The 11,315-nt window shown below is 41.4% G+C and overlaps 1 long non-coding RNA gene across 1 annotated transcript in view; it reads right to left on the bottom strand.

The window, feature by feature from the left end:
• Positions 1 to 588: 588 nt before the first annotated feature.
• Positions 589 to 11,315, bottom strand: part of LOC117874337 — a 35,896-nt gene continuing 25,169 nt past the window's right edge. The window contains exons 3-4 of the long non-coding RNA XR_004644955.1: positions 4,671 to 4,811; positions 589 to 2,970 (exon numbers count right to left, since the gene is read on the bottom strand). This is a non-coding gene — a long non-coding RNA (uncharacterized LOC117874337). The remainder of the gene's footprint in view (positions 2,971 to 4,670; positions 4,812 to 11,315) is intronic.

Below are 11,315 nucleotides of genomic sequence, written 5' to 3'. Positions count from 1 at the left end.
GGTGGTTACATAAGTTAATTAGGGTAAACAGCAAAAAGCAATCAAGACCTCCACAGCTTGCAGTGGGAGATCAGGGTTTGGGTCTATATGAATAGTCAGAAAGAAAAAAAGGGTTTTGGTAACAAAGCTAAAAGTCATTTTGGGGGATTAGAATGACATGACAAACCATGTTAAAAATTTCTAGACTCATACAATCTCCTTGCCTCTCATGTCCTACATGTAAGTGTACAAAACAGTTATTAGTTAAGGAATCTGAGAAATGTTTAGGAACCAGCAAAACCTTGTTTCCAAAAAACAGCCCTACATTATGGGCCGAGGTTTTCCCCTAATCAAACTTCCAGTTTACCTGTTTTGTAAACACAGTGCATATGGATTTCAGGACTGCAAAAGAGTCTCAGAATATGTAACCCAAAAGCTGATTGTAAAAGCTGCTAATTATTCAAAATATTATTCAAACTGACATCAAGGGGAGCTGCGGGGATGCAGCACAAATGAAAACTAGTCTCCAATGTGTACAATTTTCTCTGTGCGTTTCTGGAACAATCCATTACTGACATCAAGGCTCAACCTCAGCATTCAGAAAGCATCTAAAGCTGATTGAACTTTTATTGTCATTTGTGGTGTGAGCTGAAATGCAGCTTCATAATCCTCTTTTCCCCCAGTGGTCAGATACAGAATGTAACGATTTTAGCTGTTACCTCTGTGTTTTGAATATAAACCGGGGAGCGTTTATTTGGGTGTGAAGTGGAGATACAGGATTTTAGACCATGTTTACTGCTCCTCTTTGGACCCCCTGGTCCCCAACCCATGAATAATTCACACTGGTGACTGGAAAGTCGGAGAGTTTGCCATTGCTCTTTCAACTGGGGATATGTGGAGTCTGCACATCCAATTGTGAACGAAGTAGCTGGTTTGGCACACAACCCACGGATCTCAGAGGACTTATCTGAGGCATGGGTCACTGGTGCAGCTGACCCTTGCCTGTACATTGGCTCCCATCCCCATATAACCTGGTAGAAGTATCTCTGTGTAAGCAGAGGGTATCACTGGGCACTAACAAGAGTCCTCTTGAGAGACAAGCTGACTTGGATTTACTCTGGGTCATGTTTTCTGAAGCCTAATGAGGAAAGTAGAGACCCTAAAAAAAAAAAAAAGAGGCATATTTATTACAGCAGGTTCTAGGTAGTAAAACATTGATTTAGCTGTCTTCAAAACAGAGTCCTTAACAAATGGATTATGTGTTACTGAAAACCCATATACATTCTGAAGGGGAAAAAAAGATGGTTTGCACTGAGATCCAAATTCAAACATTACAACCACAAGTATTATTGCAAGAAATAACATTTCCTACTTCCATAACTCCGTAGAAGCATTAAGCTCTGCAACACTCTTGTGAACTAAGTATTATTCTTTTTGTTTTATAATTGGGGAAAAATGAGACAGAGAATGGTGAAGTAGTATAACAAGGCCATACAACAAGTCACTGCAAGAACCAGGAAGGGGTACTGGAGCAGTAAAGGTGCCATGGGCTTCCTGGTCCCCTTACCTTGTATCACTATCTGTCTAGGTTCTCATACCACACATATTGTCACAGTATCAGACCACTTTGCTCTCAAATGCACTCTCTGGTAAGCTGAAGGAGCCGTGCTGATGGTTTCTGGACGGCCCTGTAATTAGCACTGCTTGGCTGGACAGAGGGTCACTAAGACAAGTGTTGTTAGAGTGGGAGTGGCAAATGCGGGGTACTGGAGATTCTGTAAGATTCCCTGAAAAAACAGTGGCAGTTCCTTTCTAATGCTTCTTAAGGCTCAAGAGTAAAACAATTCTTCACAACAGTGCTCAATACAGAGATAAAAAGCTAATTTGTTACTTCATTTGTACCTTACACATCTCTTAATTACTGCACCAATAAAATTCTCACTGACACCTCCCATAAATATTCTGCGGTCTCCTGTTTGGGACTGGGCACAAACCAATGGCCATTTCAAAATTTGATTCCTCTTTATTTTAAAAAACTTCCTTAAACAAAATGCTATTGATATGTAAAGTTTGGTGGGTCTCCAGTGCTAAACCAGATAGCCATGTCATGAAACACTCAAGAACCGCACTCACTGGGCAGTGGACTGTTTTGCATCCACTAGTGCCTCCTTTACTCTGTAAACTCAAAGCAGGGACTCTTGATTGTCTGGCACCTCTCCATTACCTATCGGGCTAGGTTCACTAACACTGCTAAATAAATAGCCATCCTAATTTTTCTGCCAGAGATAGTTAAAGTAGACCCGCAAAGGAAAAAATGCCCTTGTGCACTGTTTTTGTGAGGCTTTTATGGTGGATAAGGAAGGCCTGCAAGGTTTTTTTTCCCCTAAGAAAAAAAGTTCATATTTTTTCTTAATTTTTTATTATTAGAAATTCAGGACATGACTACTTCGGCAGACTCTATGATTGTAGAGCTAGTAAAATGATACCTTTCAGTCTGTTGTGATGTTAAACAAGAGAGCAGGAGAGATTTTATTGAGATGTTTCAATATATTTGTTTTTATTAACATCTATTTAAGTCCAATGGCTGTCAAACACTTTGGAGAAAGGATCTCTTCATTAAAAGATTCCAACACTCCCGTCCCTTCTATGAGGTGTGATAACTCAAAAGGTAGGCAAAGAAAAAAAATCAGAAAAATGCCTTTAAAAAAAAAAACCCCAAACCCTTTCAATTGCAAAGAAAGGGCACAAGCCCAATTTTTAAAAGTCATATGCTTCCCCTCTCACTATGCAGCACAGTGTCAAACACAAGGTACACCAGACATATTCAGACTTTCTATTTGGAAACAAAATCCATACAGAGGCTATGCTCTTCTGATTCTTAAGAATAACAAACTATTTACCTTTCAGTTCATAGCAATTTGTAGACAGGTTTTCCCCCCGTGCCATATGCTCTCCTTTTGGCACACTCAGGATATTCTCACAAGGTTGGACCTGGAATTTACATAAGGGATTATTCAAATGAATGCCTGTAGCTTTCACTCTAACTTTCTCCACCATAAAAGCAGAAAAATCCACATTCCCACCCTATATTTCTACCTGATCTCTTCCTTTATTCCTAAATCAGGAAGCCTGCCAGTGCCTCTTTGATATTCCATATCTCAGCACATAGGGTGAGGCACATCCTATGATAATTGCACTTTTTTTCTTGGCGATCAGAATACATAGATCCATCAATCATATATATATATATTCTCAGCTCAGACATTCTTGCCTCTTTGGGTTAGGTCAATCTGTGAAGTCCAAATCACAGAATGACAGTTGAATAGCTTGGTTATTCTGGTTTGTTATTTTGGTTTTGAAGGTAATGGGGCACCAGCTATACCACAGGAGAACAGAACTGTCAGATACATGGATGAACATGATTTGTTGGCGAAGAGTCAACATTGTTTCTGTAAAGGGCAATCAGCCTCACCAATTTACTAGAATTCTTTGGGGGGGGGGGGTCAACAAGCATGTGGACAAGGGCGATACAGTGTATTGAGATTTTCAGAAAGCCTTTGACAAGATCCCTCACTAAAGGCTCTTAAGCAAAGTAAGCTGTCATGGGATAAGAGGAAAGTTCTTCTCATGGATAAGTAACTGGTTAAAAGTTAGGCAACAAAGGGTAGGAATAAATTATCAGTTTTCAGAATGGAGAGAGGTAAATAGTGGTGTGTCCCCCACAAGTCTGTTCTGGGACCTGTACTGTTCAATGACTAATAAATGATCTAGAAAAGGGGGTAAACAGTGAGGTGGCAAGATTTGCAGATGATACAAAGCTACTCAAGATAGTTAAATCAAAAGCAGACTGCAAAGCTTACAAGGCGACCTCTCAAGATTGGGTGACTGGGCAACAAAATGGCAGATGAAATTCAGTATTGATAAATGCAAAGTAATATACATTGGAAAACATCATCCCAACAATACATTAAAACGATGGGATCTAAATAAGCTGTTACTACTCAAGAAAGAGATCTTGGGAGTCATTGTGGATAATTCTCTGAAAACATCTACTCAATTTGCAGCGGCTGCCAAAAAAAGAGAACAGAATGTTGGGAATCATTAGGAAAGGGATAGATAATAAAACAGAAAATATCATATTGCCTCTATATAAATCCATGGTACGCCCACATCTTGAATACTGTGTGCAGATGTGGTCGCCCTATCTCAAAAAAGATATATTGGAACTGGAAAAGGTACAGAGAAGGTCAACAAAAATGATTAGGGGTATGAAACAGCTTCCATATGAGGAGAGATTATTAATAAGACTGGGACTTTTCAGCTTGTAATAAAGAGATGACTAAGGGGAGATATGATAGAGGTCTATAAAATCATGACTGCTGAGGAGAAAGTAAATAAGGAAGTGTTCTCATAACACAAGAACTCGGTATCACCAAATGAAATTAATAGGCAGCATGTTTATAACAAACAAAAAGAAGTATTTCTTCACCCAATGCACAGTCCACCTCTGGAAATCTATGCCAGAGGATGTTGTGAAGGCCAAGACTATAACAGGTTTCAAAAAAGAACTAGATAAGTTCATGGAGGATAGGTCCATCAGTGGCTATTAGGATGGGCAGGGATGGTGTCCCTAGCCTCTGTTTGCCAGAAGTTGGGAATGGGTGACAGGGGATGGATCACTTAATGATTACCTGTTCTGCTCATTCCCTCTGAAGCACCTGGCATTGACCACTGTTGGAAGACAGGATACTGGGCTAGATGGACCTTTGGTCTGACCCACTATGGCAATTCTTAAATTCTTCTCACATCAACGGTCCATCAAATCTGTAATCCTGTAATAAACAGAGGGAGGTGGAAAATACCCTTCTGTTCAATGCTGTACATGGGACAAAGATTCCTTCTGATCTCCTAGACCAAGTAGAGGAAGTCTTGAAGCACAAGATTTCATTACCCCTATCTCGACATGCATATAACTATAAATGCTATTGGTTATTGTTATCCAGCATCTTAATATCTGACTAGTGTATTTGACTAATGGTGCTGCACAAAATAAATCATATTAATTAAAACAGACACCCTAATACAATAATGCTCACTGATGCTAACACCCACCATGCAAGTTTTAGATCTGATTAAATTAGTATAATGTGATGTTCCACACAGTAAATACAATGAGGTTAGAGATGGGAGAGATGGCTGTTGAATATTGAGTAAAATACCCTTTCTTGCAGAATATTTTCTGCTTTACTCAGACACTTTAGGTGGGTTAATTTCAGGGTTTTCACTAGTAGCCAAATATGGCCCCGCCTATAACAGAAACGACATTTGAAATGAATGCTACATAATCAAAGTCAGCATGTCATGGTCTGAGCATGGAAGCCAGGAAATCTTGAGTTCTAATCCCAAATCAGCCACTGATTTACTCTGCAGCACTTACCACACATATCTGTGCCAATTAATGCTGTTGGAAACCTTCTCACTGACTTTGGTGGGAGAAAGATTTGGCCTTTATTGTCTCTGTATCTGAGTTTCGCCACTTGTAAAAGGAGGATACTAACTTACTTTACAGGGAATTTTGTGAAGTTTGGTTAATATAACACCTTGAAAATATAAAAGTGTTACAGATTAATGTAATGTGATATATACCGTCTGAGGCCCAAATCCTGCAAAGATCTATGCAGTGTATAAAGTTAAGCACGTGCCTAAGTCTTTGCAAAACGAGGGCATAAGTTTGTATGGTGAGCCTTTAGGGAGAGTTGGAGTAAGCAGCAGAGGATTTATAAAGCTGAAAGCTATGGCGAACAGCTGAGATTTATTACATTTAGAAATGAAATTGCACATTTTTGCAGATTGCTAAAGGCCTGATTCAATCCCAACCGAAGTCAATGGGAACTGGATTGAGCCCTCATTAAGGTAACACTGTGAGCTCAGTTTGAAGACTGGCTGTCTAAAGAGGCAACTTTGAACATAAAATGGACACGTTTCAGAGTGGTAGCCGTGTTAATCTATATCAGCAAAAACAACGAGGAGTCCTTGTGGCAAATAAATTTGTTAGACTATACAGTGCCATAAAATGGACAGTTATGACCGAAGTGCTCATTGACATGAGTAAATGAATGATTTATCAGCACAATTTAGACAAAGTAGTTTGAAAATCTGGCCCAGACACACTTACTAAAAAAAATACAGATTGACTGTCAAGTTTTACACTTCTAGGTAACTTAAATATAGCATGTATATAGGTCTGCAAATAAAGGCGTGAATTTGCAATAGGTAACAAGTGCACCGCTATTAACAGACTGTGGCACTATAGTGTTAGACAGTCAGCATTTGCAGGTTCCTTTAATCACATACGTATCAGATGGAGGATAGCATACAGTAATTTTTCGACTACACTACATCTCTGTAGCAGTTCTGACAATTTCAGCTGGTGCTTCCTCTCGGCAGAAAAATAGTGAAGAATTCACATCCAGTGAAAACAAACAGCACAGTGATAGTATTAGCAGAATAAACTGAGTGGATCTTTAATATGAAAATTAAATAAGCTTTGCTAAACATTAACAGAGGCTGGACAGTATCTTCTCTATTGGCACTAAATATATATATCCGGGGCTTCAAAAGTTCACAGCGTCAGACAGCGAACAGTTTTGTTGACTGCATGACTCAGCAAACATTGCTACATTGAACGATGACAATGTATTGAGTGTTAAATACAGTGAGATCAGAAGCCTTTCAATCAGGTGACTTGTCAGCTTGCGTAAACAGAGTTTATTATATAAGAGTTCTAGAGAATGTTTTCAAAAAAAGGAAAATATTGATTTTTTTTTTGATATTCCAGTGTGTTCGGAGTGAAAGGGCCTCACAAAAAGAGCCTGCCAAAGCATGTCATGGGCAGACGGAAAGCTTGTGACATTGTCCCTGGATGTGTGTTTTGGGGGAGAGAAAATAGGGAGATTCTTCAGAGCCTTAGTCTCTCCCTCCTCTTTACCCCACACCATTTTCTCCTTTCTCTCTTCACAAACCTGACAGGCCTCAGCCTAGCAGACTATCACTTTGATTCCTGGAGCCTGTGCAAGTGGTCAGAAAGGTTCCAGCGTTGGGCAGAGAGGGTACCTGCAGCACGATGCACCCTCTCCCTGAAGGGCTCTCCTAGCCCATTCAGCCCTAGGGAAATGGACCACACGTGTTAAACTAGGGGTCCTCCATATGGTGGAAAGCAGTGTGCTAGTCCAGGCCTAGTATCAAGTGCTCTATACATATTTTTCTCTCTCCACTATTGGTAACAGCTTGGAAATAAACCCTTCCCTAATTTATCTTTTTACACTTGGACTATGGAGTCTTGCATCTCTGTAGCAGGTTGCTGGTTTCAATCCCCAGTAACTACCTTCTGGAGTTTCTCAGGTACTGTGTGAGATGGAATAATACAATGACATTTTTTTTTGCACTTATATTGCCCACTTCCTCTGAGCATTACATAGCTCTAAAACCAATACAAGAATATAAGTGTCAAGTTCTTTTATTAAACCAAGTTACTTTACCCAGGAAAAGTTATAGTTTAAATTTGAAATATGTATTAGGTCACGAATTTTTTACAACAAAAGGAAAAAGGGACAGACAGATGATTTATAGTGACTTGGAAACTCTTTTTAAGACATGGCTTCACAAATGATTCTCTTTAAGACATGGCTTCACTGGGTGTTCTCCATGCCCAAATGGTATCAGGCCAACTTCTGCTCTCAGCTGAAACCAGTGAAATGGCACAAGTGTAAGTGACAGCAATATTTGGCTTGTATTATATGCCTGGCCCTGCATCAGTTACTCATGTGAGCAGGTTTAACTCTATCTAAGGCAGATTTGCAAATGCTCTTACAATTAACAGCAACATCAGATCCAAAATGTTTTAGTGACACAATAAACAAATGGGACGCATTGAACTAGCAATATGAACCATAGCTGTTGACAGTACATTATGGGATAGAAATGTACAGTTCAGCATGAGAGACCTGCAGGGAAGAAGATCACTCTGGTCTAGAACACTTCCTACCAGCCAGGGTGCATTACACCAAAGGTGTAGGTGGAGGACAAGGTGGCGGTGAGGAGTTGGGAGATATATTTATCAAGAATAAAGGATTATAGGATTCCTGGCAACCAGGATAGAATTTGGGATCTCAACTGTATTATGCTATATACACTGCATTGCCTCGACTTCTGTAATGAAAGCCTCATCCTAACCGTCACTTCCTATTTGAATTGTACCCCTTATTGCAAGGATCTCTAAGCACCTCACAAACATTAACTACCTCTTCTGAGGTAGATATTTAATACAGTTAATTTTCATATTTAATTATACATAAATAATAATAAGATACTTTGCACATATATAGCACCATCCAGCTGCGGATCTCAAAGCACTTTACAGACATTAATGAATCAAGCTTCCCCGCCCACGTGTGGGGTGAGTAAATATTTTCCCCAGAGAGGATAAGATGCTCATTTTCAGAGGTGCTAATAACTTGCAGTTATTTCAATCGCAACAGTGGTTGCCCAGCCACGCCTTAACTATACTGCCCAATGAGCCAAAAGTGAGTCTCATCAGTTCTGATACCCAGTCCACTGCTCTAGCCACTACACGCACTACTTCCTCTTTCTAGTGTCTCCCTCTTCGTTTTTTAGATCCCGCGTAATCAGTGATGTTGTTCACATCACTCCTATCTTCAAAACACCTTTAACTAGTTCCCAATCCATGGCAGATCCAGTTCAAACGCCTCGCTTTATATTGAAGCCTATTCTGATGAGGTCATTAGTAAAGCTAAGAGCTGGCATTTTGGCTTAAGATTCAACACTTTTTCATAGTGTATGTAGCAAGAACTCTGTATTTTTGTCTAAGGCATTGGGTCCTACATCCAAGGGCAAAGATCCAACACAAAGACATAAGCTAACATTAGTGCTTTTGAAAGAAGAAATTCAAAACCACATCAGCACCATAAATTTAAGGGATGAGAGTGAATTCCAAAATCAAGAGGCACAGATGTGCACGTCTCAGACATAAGCTTAAAATCCAGAAGCTTTGCAGCGTTACCCTTGGATTTCCCTGTAAAACTGGTAACATCCTGGATGAAGCTGAGAAAGAAAAAAAAAAAAAAGAATGACTTTAACAATGCCAAAGCTAATTTCTGTAACTTACATGATAGAGGGGGAAATGATTCAGGCTACACAGCATGGAAATAGAACAAAGTCTTAGTAGGGTAAGTTCAGGACACACTGTATACAGCACTAACACCCCTAGAGTGCCTGGTTAATTTCAGTTTGCAATGATTATACCAAACTTTTGAAGTATATTATGCTGGACGCTTTTTTTCCCATCCTCTCCTGGGTGATCCGCACTGCAGGCAAAAGAAACCCAATAACTTATGCCAATATGGTAATACATTAGATCCTCAGCGTTACGAATACCAGAGTTACGAACTGACCAGTCAACCACACAGCTCATTTGGAATCAGAAGTATTCAATCAGGCAGCAGCAAAGACCAAAACAAAAAAAAGCAAATACAGCACAGTACTGTGTTAAACATAAATTACTAAAAAATAAAGGGAAAGTTTAAAAAAAAGATTTGACAAGGCAAGGAGACTTTGTGCTTGTTTCATTTAAATTAAGATGAGCAGCATTTTTCTTCTGCATAATAAAGATTCAAAGCTGTTTTAGGTCAATGTTCAGTGGGAAACCTTTGAAAGAACAACCATAACGATTTGTTCAGAGTTATGAACATTTCAGAGTTGCGAACAACCTCCATTCCCGAGGTGTTCGTAACTCTGAGGTTCTACTGTAATAATGTTGGGGATTTTGGTATGAAATGCACATAATTTGTGTTTGCATATTACAGAAGCCCTCTGTTTACATTCCACAGTAAAACTCCAACATGTAACAGCAGCATATCTGTTTTCCAGTCCCAAAAAACTTGCAACAGGCTTCCAGCAGAGAGGGAAATGGTGCATATGCTGCACACAGGTGGACATAGTAGACCAGATGTGAATTACAAGTACTCACGATGCATTGTTGCAAACTTTTACAAGAACCCATGCTCATGCAGCAGTGGAAAGTTTAAAATGCATGGGAATGTGGGTCATGCAGCTGAGGGTAGGTTTAAAGATGTGTGAACAAGCTGAATAAAAAAATATTGCCCTTCCTCCCCCAACAAATCTTTACACCAAAACTGAACTGAATTTTTCTGACCCCTTCTCTCTCTCTTGCCTTTGAGAGCTGAGGAGATCCAACAGTCCCCCGTCTCTCAACCACCCTATGGCATAAGCTCCACAAATGCTTTATCTTGTTTTATCTTTCGTGGGTGGGAGACTTGTCCTCCGATCCTACCTCTTCAGGAAATGTCTGGTTCACCCACTCTCTCATCTTATTTTTGAGGGAAACAGGGAAAAGGGATTTGGTAGAAGGTGCTGGCCCAATCAATCATTTCCCCAGAAATCATAGAATATCAGAGTTGGAGAGGACCTCAGGAGGTCATCTAAGCCAACCCCCTGCTCAAAGCAGGACCAATCCCCAGACAGATTTTGCCCCAGCTCCCTAAATGGCCTCCTCAACGATTGAGATCACAATGCTGGGTTTAGCAGCCAATGCTCAAATCACTAAGCTATCCCTCCCCCCTGAGGAGACTGAAAAATAGGGTTACCATATTTAACAAATAAAAAAAGGGGACCCTCCATGGGGCCCTGGCCCCACCCATTCCCCCACCCTCAGCCCCGCCCCAACCCACCCTAGCTCCGCCCCCTCCTCCCTCCCACTCCCAGCCACGCGAAAAGGGCTGCCCGAGCGCCACCAGCTTCACGGTTTGCCGGGCAGCCCCCAGACCCTGCGCCCCCAGCCGGCGCTTCCCCAGCGCAGCTGGAGCCCAGGAGGGGAAGCGCCCAGCCGGGGGCGCAGGGTCTGGAGGTTGCCCGGCAAACCGTGAAGCCGGTAGCGCTCGGGCTTTGGGCAGCCCCTATGCCTCCGGACCCTGTGCCCCCGGCCGGGCACTTCCCCTCCCAGGCTCCGGCGGCTACTGTGCTCCCTGAACGCCTGGGCTCTGTAAGCGCCGAGCTTCCCGAGCGCTACCGGCTTCGGGCAGCCCCCATGCCTCTGGACCCTGCGCCCCCAGAGGGGAAGTACCCAGCGCCCGCTCTAAGGTTCGGCTTTTTGGAAATTCCCCCCCCGGATGGGGGTTTGATTACCAAAAGGCCGGACATGTCCGGGAAAAAACGGATGTATGATAACCCTAAATTTATTGTAGGCAGTGCATCAGGAATGAGATTAACTGAGCAGCTGGGCATTCGGTGAGCCTTCACAG

The sequence above is a fragment of the Trachemys scripta genome, chromosome 1, assembly GCF_013100865.1.
Source record: "Trachemys scripta elegans isolate TJP31775 chromosome 1, CAS_Tse_1.0, whole genome shotgun sequence".
Taxonomy (NCBI): Eukaryota; Metazoa; Chordata; order Testudines; family Emydidae; genus Trachemys; species Trachemys scripta.
Note: the sequence above shows the minus strand (reverse complement) of the source record. Positions and strands in the feature narration are given on the sequence as shown.